General features: G+C 44.1%; 1 pseudogene; it reads left to right on the forward strand.

Annotated features, from left to right (window-relative positions):
• The first annotated feature begins 3,619 nt into the window (after positions 1–3,619).
• LOC115865538 (ETS domain-containing protein Elk-4-like) lies at positions 3,620–12,728 on the forward strand (annotated as a pseudogene).
• Positions 12,729–13,419: the final 691 nt, after the last annotated feature.

Consider the following 13,419-nt stretch of genomic DNA (forward strand, 5'->3'; position numbering starts at 1 on the left):
AGGGTGGGGTTCGGGGGGGGTTGGGGAATGAGGCTTAAGCTGAGAGCAGTCAAATATCAAAAAGTGTGGGCTCATTACAAGTACAAAGATGGGTAAGAAAAATATGCATTCGCAAATGCTTCTTTTTAGATAAAGAAACACAGGATACTCAAGAAATGATCACCACTAGTTTTTTCGGGGTGGCTGAAGCAACAAAACTGGAGGACAACAAAATGTTCAGACACTGAGTCTAATTTAGACCTTCTTATCTTATAGAATTTTGCTAACTGTTGCACGATTATTTAAAATAAGCGGAGTAATTTATATAAACCATATTTGTCTATCCAATAGACTTTATTTTTAATTAACTTGCTTTTGCTTTTTAAAACAATTTTTAATTCATTTAATTTTTACTTTTCTATAAGGACACCATTCTAAGATTTAATCCTTTAAACACTAACTCTTATAAACGTTTTAACCATAAAAAAGAGAAAAATTTCAAATCTCTTTCTGACTAAGAAGCACTATAAACTACAAACTCTATAAACATTATAAACCATAAGAAGCTTTATAGTTTCTCCTTATATCTTACTCTGGGGGATTATTATTATGCATTATTATTATGAGTAATATAATGCACTAAGGATTGAGACAGGCTGGGACCTGGGACCCTTTGCTGCAGTGCTTGCATCTGGACAAACCTCTAGCAACAAAATACAAACTGTAAGGGACAAGCAACAAAATACAAAGAAACTTAAGGAACTAACATAAATGCATGTATGTGAAGTTGGGGCAAATTCTGAACAATAAGATACAACAAGACCAAAACCCACACAGCACCACCAAAGGAGAAGGCAGACCACCTAAGCCACCCATCCAGAACGACCCCATATAAGGTACCAGCTGCCCACTCCCCCAACCCCCAGGAAGCGAGCAAGGGAGCCTGTTACTTGTTTTTGCTCCCTCCTGCTACAGCAGAGGCCCCAATAAAGCCTTGCCTGAATTTCCTGTCTGGCCTCTTATCAATTTCTATTGGTTAAGGAGGCTAAGAACCCCGGTTGGTAACAGGATTTGGGACTAATCCATAAAATGTATTAGACCTCTCAAAGATTTATATAAGTTTTAAGTAGTTTTTCTCATAGCAATTAAAATAAAAATAAAATTCTGTTTGGTTCCAGAATTTCTTGCCTTACCTCCATTGTATCTCTCAGTCAGCCTACATTTTCAAAGCCCAACAAAGAAAAATCTCATACATTCACAGGAAATAATACCACAAATTACCAAAGGAAAACAAAGTTAAGAGCTGCAATATTCAATATATAAAGGTAAACAAGGAAAGAAATGCAAATGTTTGAATCAGGTGTTTCCCTATAGTTCAGAAGAAAACCCAGATTCCCAAGCTTGCAGTCCAGTCTCTGCCTGCTGGAATACAACCCCTAGAGTCAATCCCTGGTGATGGAGGATGGGAGGACACCTGACCAACCACAGGAACGAACTCTGGGAGCTCTGCACACCCTCTTCTCAGGGCATAATGAAAATACTCCCTCTCTAAGGCTTCAGTTCTCACAAGTGAGAAAACTCTTGGCCGGATTCAATTTAATGTTGTGATTCAAATGAACTCCCCACCTCATAAACCCTTTGTCTAGAAGACAGAACTCCTGACCTTCACAGACTTTCTCAATGTACTCAGATTACTAAGTGCACCTACACTGTGGATGCAAAGCTCAAGCCTACCTCTACAGCCACAGTTAGAACCTCAGAAAGGGCATCACCTCCCCATCCCCCTACCCACTATCCCATGCTCATCCCCAGCTTTCCAGGTCTCTGTAGCTTCTCTCGGTAGAAAAGTTCCTTCTGTGCTGAGTGTGAGCAGGTAGGACACGTGCAGAGGGGGGCTCCCCAGGAAGAAACTGGGCCTTCAAGTACTTCCCTTTGCAGGCTCAAGGGGGCCTTAGCTTAGAGAAACTGACCTTGGGCTTCTCTTCGCACATAGTTGATCTGGACCACCACTGATACTTTAAATACAGAAACCCAGGGTTTGAACAATACAAAAAAATCATTCAATCCAGTGTTTATGTGTAAAGCATGGAAGGAAATTTTTAGGCAATTTTCTAGTTCAAAAACACCCCACAAATATCTATTCCTTTCAGAAAGTAAATGTCAGTTAATAATTATTTCTATGCTAAGAAGTTGTTTGGAAACATTGTATGATTTCACTTATATGTGGGATGTAAAAAAACAAAACAAACAAAACAGAAACAGATCCATGGATACAGAGAGCAAACTAGTGGTTGCCAGAGGGGAAGGGGGTGGGAAATGAGTGAAGTGGGTGAGGGAGATGAAGAGGTACAAACTTACAGTTATAAAATAAATAAGTCACGGGAATGTAATGTACAGCAGAGGGAATATAGTTGATAATGCTAGAATGACTCTATATGATGACAGATGGTAATTAGACTTACCCTAATCATTTTGTAATGTATAAAAGTATCAAATCTCAGGGCTTCCCTGGTGGCGCAGTGGTTGAGAGTCCACCTGCCGACGCAGGGGACACGGGTTCATGCCCCGGTCCGGGAAGATCCCACATGCCGCGGAGCGGCTAGGCCCCGTGAGCCATGGCTGCTGAGCCTGCGCGTCCAGAGCCTGTTGCTCCGCAACGGGAGAGGCCACAACAGTGAGAGGCCCGTGTACCGCAAAAAAAAAAAAAAAAAAAAGCATCAAATCTCTATGTTGTAAACCTGAAACCAATATAACATTGTAAGTCAATTATACTTCAATTAGAAAAAGAAAAAGGTGAAAAAAAGAAATTGTTCGGAAAACAATCACATTGAACACACTTCTAGGTGTTGCAAGTCTAAGCCCTGATACTGTAATTTGAAATCACCCAAAAGAAATGGGCAGAATTCAGAATGTTCCTACACTGCTAAAGGGGGGAAAAGAAAGAAACAAAGGTGTAAACAAATGGAATGTAATAATAAAATATTTATTTTTTCTTATCTTCACGACTCTCTTGCTTCTTTGGAAATATTTTATATTTTCTATCAAGATCTATGATTAAATGTTTAAATGTTTACTTCAAAACAGAGTTTAAAAAGTGAATAAGGGGCAAACTCACGCAGGGGCAGTTCTGACCTGGAACAGTGAGGAAAGGACAGATCACCCAGGAAAGTCACCAAAGAGGAAACTCGACCCAAAGGATTCCCATAGAATGTCTGTGCCCAGGGAGATTCTGGGGACATAGACACTAGGCTTTTAAGCAACATAGTTCCAGGTGGTTAATCTCTGATTTCCTCTCATGTAAAAACATCCACAGGCAAAAAATATATCTTTAAAAAGAACCATCCACGGCTCTGTGGAGGAATGATAAACAATACTGCGTACTTCAAAATGCACCACGGAGGACAAATATTGGTAATGAAGCTATGAACTGAAGAGGGGAAGATGGCGTTTGGGAACGTGGGGAAAGATCTGGAAATTTAGGCATTTACTGCCTGCTCTGGGAAGAGCTGGGGTGCAAGAACAGGGTCGTGGATTTGTGACCCTGTTCCTCAAACATTCGGAAAAGTGAGGGGAAGAAGAGTCCCCACCCCCGCCAGGGAGAAAGGAGGGACTAAGGACCCCACAGATCACAGCTCCACCTATGCATGAAGCCCTGACACCGAGTCCCCGGTTGTCCAGTGATCACCCTCCCTGTGGACACCACACAATCTGGAGTAGACACGGTCGCAGCAGTGAGCGGAGAGGCCGCCCTGGGTCCCGACTGCCGGCCGCGCCCCGGGTGGACTCTGGTCTGCAGACTCTGGAGTTGACCGTGGGGAGGCCCGGGTCCCACCACGGCCAGTTCCAACTGGTCCTTCCGCCCCCGTCTTCCAACACCCGTCTTCCCAACTCACCATTTCCCAGTTTCTCTGGTTCTGCGCTGTCCACCTCACGACTCTCGTGGCAAGTGCAGGTCACAGCAACAGAGGCTGCCGCTGAGCCACTTGAGGACTTTAAGGGCAGAAATCACGCACCCAGGTCGAGGCCCGACTGAAGAGCAACAGAGCACGCAGACCACTCGCCCTACGTAGTCATTGGAGCGTCGCCCACACGTCTGTAACCAGTGACTCCCCTGATTGGACAGTTTGCAAGGCCCCGCCCCCCCGTGCCTGAGTGACAGCAAGCAGGAGGTCAGGTCTCAGAGCGGAGCTGGTACTGGCCGTGGGCGGGAACTGTCCCCTCCACCGACACTGCATTGAACCATGAGGCCAAGAGGCCCTCACGGAACTGTGCCACTTCTTCACAAACACGGACACTTACAAGTGATCTCCCCATATGTAATAATGAGTCTGGCTCCATTTTGATCTTTGATCATTTCCTGTGGGACCTCAGGGGCACTTGGTTCTGGTGGGAGGATGAACCCCACAGTCTAGACCAGGCCCCTGGGCCTCTCAGATGCTAGGTAACATCATAGTGAACGGCGAAGAGACCTCTTCCAGAACTGTGGCATCTAGAAAGGGACTGAGGGGGAGGGTGCCCCCTCCTGCAGGTAGGCTATGCCAGAGGGCTCAGGTTGCACTCTGCCGTCATGTCTCAAATCTCAGTAGACATGCTGAGCTCATGGGGGGCTGTTTCCAGGACCCAAGCCACAACGAGCAGCTGCGTGAAGGGTCAGATGGTCACGTCCTAGGACAGCTTATATTTCCAGGAGAGCCTAGTACCTGGTGGAAATTACAGCTTCAATGGCATAAAGTGTGAGCTAAGACGGGGCAGTTTCTTGAATAGAAACAAAATTGGTAAACAAGGAATGTGTTGCCTTCAAACATCATAACAACCTAGGAGATGCTGTGGGTGCTGAGAAGGACGATCTTTCTTCATGGTGTCAGGGAGGGAATTTACCAAATAATTTTTAGAAATTTAACCATGGTGTCAGGGCCTCACAGTATGTGTGAGCTAATGGCCCATCCACTTTTCATGAGTTCCCTTTTTCAATATCTGTATGTCCCGAATGAATGTTAAATAAACTTCCTCAAAGAGATGTCATTAATGTAATGTTATACCTCTGCTCGTGGAGCCTGGTGGAGGCAGGTCAGACTATACCTGCAGAGACTGTGTGCAGTGGCAATGGTACTGAGGTTACTGGAGGGTAACCAGTAAAGGTGTTCATGTCCTTTTAGAGGTGAAGGCTATCTGCAGCTGACAGGCTGTGGAAACAGGCACTGAACAGAAAAGACTTAGCCAACTCCATCCAATCCTATGACAGCAGGATATTTACCACTTGCTGATTGGATGGAGTTAGTACTTTCCATAATGTTGGAAACTAAAAAATAGGTGCGTATTTGATGTAACCACAGCCTCAAGTTTGCAGTGATCCATTGTGAGGTGTCATTCATTTTTCCAGGTTTAAGAATAGGTGAAATTGGCTGTTAAAAGGAGAAGTACCTTTACTTCTCCTTTTAAGAGGGAATAATCACCTCTTCACTAAATAACTTTTGTATAATGTTTTCCAATCCTTCAAGGCTCTGTTTAATTAACCTTGGGCCATGTTACATAATTTACTTGGAGGATAAGGTATGTGGGGTCCCATTCTGTGAAGCCAATTTGGAAGTGGCAAAGATTTAATTTAATTTTAATTTTTGAATCATTGGTTCAGAGTTTTCCTGTACTTTAGGACAATGCTTGCTATGACCATGAGGAATTTAGGCAAGAGAAGAGCTGGCTGATAGTTAAGGTGAGACATGCCTATTTGTTTCCTATCTTATATTCAGTAATTCCCCTAAGATTACCGGGGGTACCTTCCTTAAATTTAGTAGGATCCCAATATGACTGTAATTTGAGAACTGGTATTGATTAGTTGCATGAAGGTTTGTGAATTAGTGCATTACAGCAGATGGCAAACTTAATTCAGAACCTATGTTTTAGAGGCCCCAGAAAACAAACAGTACCCCTTTATCTCTTTTGTTGTATAAATTCTTTTAGTATATTTTGGATTTCCAATGGGTCAAATTGCAGGCCTTTCCTTTTTTTTTTTTTTTTTTTTGATTCCCTCTCTCTTGTTTGTTTTTTGTGTCACTGGATATACCTTGGGGGAGGGGTGTCCTCTCTACCCTGGTATTTATATATTTTTCTCCTCTAGAGGGCCTCATATCAACACCACCGGGATTAGAAGCTTTCCCCATGACAACTGGTTGCTTTATAGAATTTAAGGACCCCAGGCTTAAGTCAGGTTTGAACTAATCCCTTTGCTGTTCCACAGGGGTGCCATGAGTGTTGTCCCCAATATAACTTGGACTGTCAGGATCTTAGCTGCAGTAGAGGCAGGGGCAGTAGCAACAGAAGAACTTGGTCCTGGTGAGAAGGGTCCTGGTGAGTCTCTGTATAAGGAGTATGGACTTGGCCTGCCATCTAATGGCTGCCGTTCCCCTCCCTTCTCTTTCTCATTTATTATTTTTTTAAATTTATTTATTTTATTTATTTTTGGCTGTGTTGGATCTTCATTGCTGTGCACGGGCTTTCTCTAGCTGCGGCAAGCGGGGGCTACTCTTCGTTGCGGTGCGCAGGCTTCTCATTGCAGTGGTTTCTCTTGTTGTGGAGCATGGGCTCTAGGCGCTCGGGCTTCAGTAGTTGTGGCGCGCGGGCTCAGTAGTTGTGGCTCGCAGGTTCTAGAGTGCAGGGTCAGTAGTTGTGGCACATGGGCTTAGTTGCTCCGCGGCACGTGGGATCTTCCCAGATCAGAGCTCGAACCCGTGTCCCCTGCATTGGCAGGCAGATTCTTAACCACTGCACCACCAGGGAAGCCCCTCTTTCTCATTTTAAATGACAGCTGCTTCGGGAACAAGGACCTGATGGGCTCACCTCTTGCACAGGGTATAGTCCCTCTCTCCCACCACCTCCAGGGTACGCTGGGACTAACCCAGCCTCTGTCACAGTTTCTCTCTAACACACAGATATACACTGGCACAGACATCAACCCAGGATTCCTTCAGGAGCCCCAATCCCATATTCCTGCTCCCAAAGGCTTAGGAATTCTTGAAACTTTCAACACTGGTCAGCTGATCATAGAACTGAGTCCTGGTGGGGTTAACAATGGAACAGGGCAGCACAGCTCACAGCACAAGCTCCCCAGCACCCAGCAGCCCACAGTGCCGGCCGCCATCAGACAGCAGAGCAGGTGAGCGAGTCACAGCAAGAGAAGAGAGACAGACCCATGAGTGGTGGTCATGTCTGAACATGCCGCTTACGGCACCAACTGTTATGGTTATCTGCAGAGGTGTGGTTCCCATGTTGAGACTGATGCTGGTATATCATACACATACACATACACACACACACACACACACACACACACACACACACGCAGGGTAGGATGAGGCTTATGACACAATTGGAGTCTCAGAAGAGAGCAGGAACCGCCTCTCAGGCAGCTCTGAAATGGCTTCAGCAAGCAAGGAAAGGATCCTGGCCTGGGTTTTTATCATGGCTAGGGGGTGTTAAAGAAAAAATATTCAATGACACTTGTCAAAGAGCGTAAAGCAAATTTTACCCAGAACCACTGTGACAGGTATAGAGACCACTGCAATGGGATTTCACAGGAGGTGAAAAATGAGTTTGGGCTCAACACTGAATACAGTATGGGCGAGTGGGAATTCATGGCCAGAGGTCAAGGTGGGGATGGAATATTAAAAGAAATAGTCAGGAGTTAGGGGGTTCTGACTAAACGGACCTAACAGGATTGTACCGAAGACAGGCCAGGGTGATCACACATCACTTGAGGGGTGATGAAAGTGGGGAAATGCGATCAGATATGGGGGGTAGGGGGATTCTGGTTCAACTGACAAAGCAGGGTTCTTACTAAAAATGGATTTACAAAGAACTACACAAATAGGCCTAGGAGGTTCAGGAGTCTGTTAATCAGGCTCAAACTTTAATAGTTTGAGCAAGGAAAAAATCTTTGAGGGGGGGCGAGGGCAGGGAAAGAGTTCTGCTTGTGCAGTTGGTATCTGAAGCCAGTGCCAGAGGAGGGAGCCCCAGGACTTTCTTAACAGCTTGTCCAGGTGGGGACACAAGGGGAAGAGGGAGAGACGGGTGGCGGGGGTGGGGGGGATTGGGGTGGTAAGCTGTCAGCAAACATCAACTCTGCAGATTCCAACTACTCATTACAAAGACAAAGGTGGGCAACAAATATATGCATTCCCAATTGCCTGTTCTTATATAAAAAAACACAGGAGGCTCAATAAATAATCAAAAGTGTATGTTGGGGGTGGCTGGAGTAACAGTGCTGAAGGAAACCAGGGTATGTTGGTGGTGAGTTACAATTTAGAAATAGAATTTCCTATCTTACAGAGTTACTTTGAAATAAACAGAAAAATTTATATATACAATGATTTACTATTTACTAATATTTCTCACCCTTTGTATATAAAAAACCATTCTAAGATTTAATTCCTTTAAACACAATTACTGAAGTATAAACCATAAATTTTTCAGGAAAGGAAAAATTTCAAATCTCTGCTAACTAAAACGACAAGGTACATCCTGGCTTATCCTTCCACTCTATCTTTCATGGGGGTTATTTTCAGGAATAAGTAGAATATTATAATGCAGTAGAGGCTTGGCTTTAGCTCCTTAAATGTAGCAGGATTTTCAAAGATTTACATAAGCTTTGAATAGTTTTCCTCACATCAATTAAAAAAGGAAATCAATTGCTTTAGGCTTTTAAATTTCAATGTTCTCTAGGGACATGCATATACAAACATTGATCTGAAAATCAAACGTACCTGAAAACTTAAACATTCATCTCACATCTTGAGGTTCTCTTGCCTAAAAGGAACAAAAATTCTATTTAGTTCCACAATTTTCTTGCCTTGCTGACATCATTTCTCTCAATCAACCTAGATTTTTAAGCCCCCCCCAAACCAAAAATGTTATTTCTCACAGGGGAATTAATTATATAGTACTAAGGGAAACTAGAGCCAAATGGCTGCACTATTCAATGGATAAAAGAATCCAAAGAAGGAAACACAAATATTGGAATCAGTACAGATAAGTAGCCAGCAACCCACAGGACAAAAGGAGCCACGTTCAGAAAGTTTAACACACGCTAGGCTCTCCTGGTTGAGACAGAACTGCTGGACCAGGTCAGTCCCTGGTGGAGGAGGGTAGGGGCCAGCTGAGCAGCCACAGGAATAAACTCTCTCCCTCCTCTCTCTGGGTAATAATGGAACCACTCCCTTTCTCAGAATTCCATTCCCACAGTGAGAAAACTCATCAGGACTCAGTTTAAGGCTGTGACTAAAATAAGCTCCCAAATGCATAAGCTCTAACCCAGGACACAGTACTTGGAGACACTGACCTCAGGCCTCTGCTCCCAGGCACACTGCTACTGACCACCACTGATTTTTTTTTAAATTTATTATTATTTTTTTTTTTTGCGGTATGCGGCCCTCTCACTGTTGTGGTCTCTCCCGCTGCGGAGCACAGGCTCCAGGCGCGCAGGCTCAGCAGCCATGGCTCACGGGCCCAGTCGCTCCGCAGCATGTGGGATCTTCCCGGACTGGGGCATGAACCCGTGTCCCCTGCATCAGCAGGCGGACTCTCAACCACTGCGCCACCAGGGAAGGCCCTGTTTTGTTTTTTTAAACTAGATTCTTTACATTTATCTGAATAGAAGATAGCCAATCTGGAAGTAGAAATAATTTTACATCTTCCTAACCAATCTTTAGGTGTTTTATTGCCTTTTCTTGTATAACGGTTTTGGCTAAAATCTCCAGTACGTTCTCAAGTAGAAGTGGCAAGACCAGATATCCTTGTTGTGTTCCTTATCTTCAGGTGAAAGCATCCAACCTTCCATCATTAAAAATATTAGCTTTAGGGACTTGCCTCGTGGCGCAGTGGTTAAGAATCTTCCTGCCAATGCAGGAGCCACGGGTTCGAGCCCTGGTCTGGGAAGATCCCACATGCTGCAGAGTAACTAAGCCCATGTGCCACAACTACTGAGCCTGTGCTCTAGAGCCCGCACGCCACAACTACTGAAGCCCGCACGCCTAGCAACAAGAGAAGCCACAGCAACAAGAAGCCCGCAACCAAGAGTAGTCCCCACTGGCTTCAACTAGGGAAAGCCCGCGCACATCAACGAAGACCCAATGCAGCCAAAAATAAATAAATTAAATAAATAAATTAAAAAAAAGAAAACATGCTCATTAGCACTATTGACAGAATAAGGTGTTTCCTATGCAATTAAGACTTATGTGAATATAAAGTAGAAGAGAATCGGAGAATATTCCCAAGCAGTAAAGTCTGAATAGTTTCCTGTTGGACACAAAAGGCCTTACAGAAAAATCTAAATCCCAATGGATTGTTCATATGGATCTTATAAAGACATCAGTGGAAAGCTACACCTCTATGAAAATGGAGTCAAATAAATCATTGGTGGGTTTGAGAATACTCTTTTTTTTTTTTTTTTTTTTTTGCGCTACGCGGGCCTCTCACTGCTGTGGCCTCTCCTGTTACGGAGCACGGGCTCCAGACACGCAGGCTCAGCGGCCATGGCTCACGGGCCCAGCCGCTCCGCGGCATGTGGGATCCTCCCAGACCGGGGCACGAACCTGTGTCCCCTGCATCGGCAGGCGGACTCTCAACCACGTGCCACCAGGTAAGCCCCTGAGAATACTCTTAATTAGGAAAGCAAAGAATCTGAAAAATAAGCTGGAAGATGGTATCCTTGACTCCGATGTATCTGTCTCTATCTGTATGATGGCTCAGAAATCTGACTAACGCCTTCTTCACATCAGCTTTCCAAATCTCATGCAAAAGAGGCTATTGGTGAATTCTACCATGGAACCACAAAAGGGATGAATTCTGGAATACCTAGTTCCTGATTTAACCTTCAGGGAGGATATCTCCAACTCTACATTTTATGGTCCTATCACATCCCTCTTCTTATATCAAAGTCTGCCTCAGTAAATGAAGATGTCACTATTGATCACTTGTATTTCCACCACATAATACACCTTAAACACTGTTTCAGGATCTGCTTTCTTGTGTAAGTAAATAGAGGGTAGCAATATAGAAAGTCCTGCTTTCCTTGATTATCAGTAAAGATTCACCATAAAGATAAAATATGGATATGGTTCATCTTCAGTTTTGTAACCATTACAAATTTTATATATATATATATATATATATATATATATGATGTGGGCTTGAGTATTGACATTGTTAACTGAGATTGAGACTTCCAACTGATATGGCCTACAAATATTTGTGATGCTGCTTTTTTGTGTGTTTAATGTCATTTAAGAGGATGTTCATTTTCTTAAATAAATTAAAGTCTTATATCTGGCTCCACCACGGGGGTGTCAGTGGCTGCCTCACTGTCCTTGAGTTCTCAATGTTAGGAGGTGGCCGGTGGAGAGAAGCATGATGTTTGAGGCAGAGACCCTGAGGCAGCCTCGCAAGTGGCCTCCTTCATTGCTGTTAACAATGCCATCACCCTGTGGCAGTTCCTCCTTCAGCTCCTAAAGGAGCCTCAGAACGATCACATGATCTGCTGGACCTCTAATGACGGGGAGTTCAAGCATTTGTAGACAGAAGAGGTGGCTCGTCTCTGAGGGATTCAAAAGAACAAGCCTAACATGAATTATGACAAACACAGCCGACCCCTCAGATACTATTATATGAAGAATATCATTGAAAACGTGAGGGGTCAGAAGTTTGTGTACAAGTTTGTCTCGCACCCAGAGATTTTGAATACGGTTCCTATGCCAGTGGGCAGGCTTGAGGGAGACTGAAGCTTTACACATCAGTGAAGTCAGCAGCGAGAGATCCATAGATGAGGAGAATGGAGGGAAAAAGAAGCCACCGCAGCCTGGTGCCAAGACCCCTAGCTGCAGTGACTACAGACACTCTGGCTTATATTCTTCATTTACCCTCAAATCTTTGAACTCCTCCAATAGGAAGCTTTCAAATCTATAAAGGTTGAGAATCCAGCTGAGAAATTTGCAGAGAAAAAAATCCCCTCTGTTATCAAATTTGTAACACCTTCCAAAAAGCCACCAGCAGAAACTCTTGCTGCCGTCAATTCAACTGACCCAAGTATTTCTCCATCTTCCAAGGAAACTATCCAAGCGTTGGAGAGTTTATATTCCCCCAAACTGCCTTCCCTAGAAACACCAACTTCTGCATCCAGCACAACTGCTGCTTTTACCACCACACCTCCTATTTCGTCCGTTTGCCCTTTTCAGGAACCTCCTAGAACACCTTCACTACCGCTGAGTTCCAACCCAGACATGGACCCAGACATGGACGCAGACGTGGACGCAGACAGGGAATTAGTGGCTTCTCAGCCAATGGAAATTCCAGATAACTTGTCACCGGAGCCTAAAGACCAGGATTCAGCTTTGCCAGAAAAGGACAAAATAATTCATCAAGGTCCAAGAAACCCAAAGGGTTAGAGCTGGCACCAACCCTCATGATCACAAGTAGTGATCCAAGCCCACCGATAATATTAAGCCCATCTCTCCCTAGAGCTTTTCTTAGGCCAGCACTATTTTCACAGACACCCATCTTACTGTCTTAGAGTCCCTCGCTCTCCAGTATCTACTTTTGGAGTATTCTCAGCCCTGTTGCTCCCCTAAGTCCAGCCAGACTTCCAGGTGCTAAAACACTTTTCAAGTTTCCTTCTGTGCTGAACAGTCATGGTCTGTTCACTGTCTAGCCTGGATGGACCTTCCACCCCTGGCCCATTTTCCCCAGATCTACAGAAAAAATAACCTATGCACTTGTGGAATGAGAGAACCAAGGAATAAAGAAACAGACAGACATCGAACAAGAATACTTTTAAAGTGCGCAATTGATACTTCCACAATGATAATAGTCTATTGTGATTTCTGCCATTTCCCATTAAAATGCTTATTTAGGAGTCCCTCAAAAAAATAAAAAGATTCACTCTCTTCCTACATTTCAATTATACTATACAGTATAAGTGTATCAGATCATCATGTTGTCATCTTTAAATGCAGTTTTATTAGTCAGTTATCCCTCAGTACAGCTGCGGGTGGGGGGCAGGAAGAGTTTCCAGGTACACTCCAATGTTAAGTACAACTTACTGTTTTTCTTCTGTCAGTGAAAATGGGAATACAATTGCCTTATATATATTATAGCTGTTGACATTTCAAAGTTTTATAGGCACACAGGGAACACTAATCTAAAATAAATTTCCTTCTAGTGTAAAATGTACAGCTAAGAAGTTAATGCACACACCTCACAGCTTGTGGTTTGACTGAGATTCGTCCTGGCACCCAGCTAGGACTGAGTGATTCAGACCTCCTACCAAAGCCAAGTGCTCTGGGATTCTTCAGCTTAAGTACCTAATGAGTGGGGATGGGGAGGGATGGGTGGAAGGCTCAGCGCTGTCAAGGCGCAAAGATGAAACTGGAGCCAGCCTCTTTATTACAAACGGTG

Source organism: Globicephala melas, chromosome 3, assembly GCF_963455315.2.
Source record: "Globicephala melas chromosome 3, mGloMel1.2, whole genome shotgun sequence".
In the NCBI taxonomy this organism is placed as follows: Eukaryota; Metazoa; Chordata; class Mammalia; order Artiodactyla; family Delphinidae; genus Globicephala; species Globicephala melas.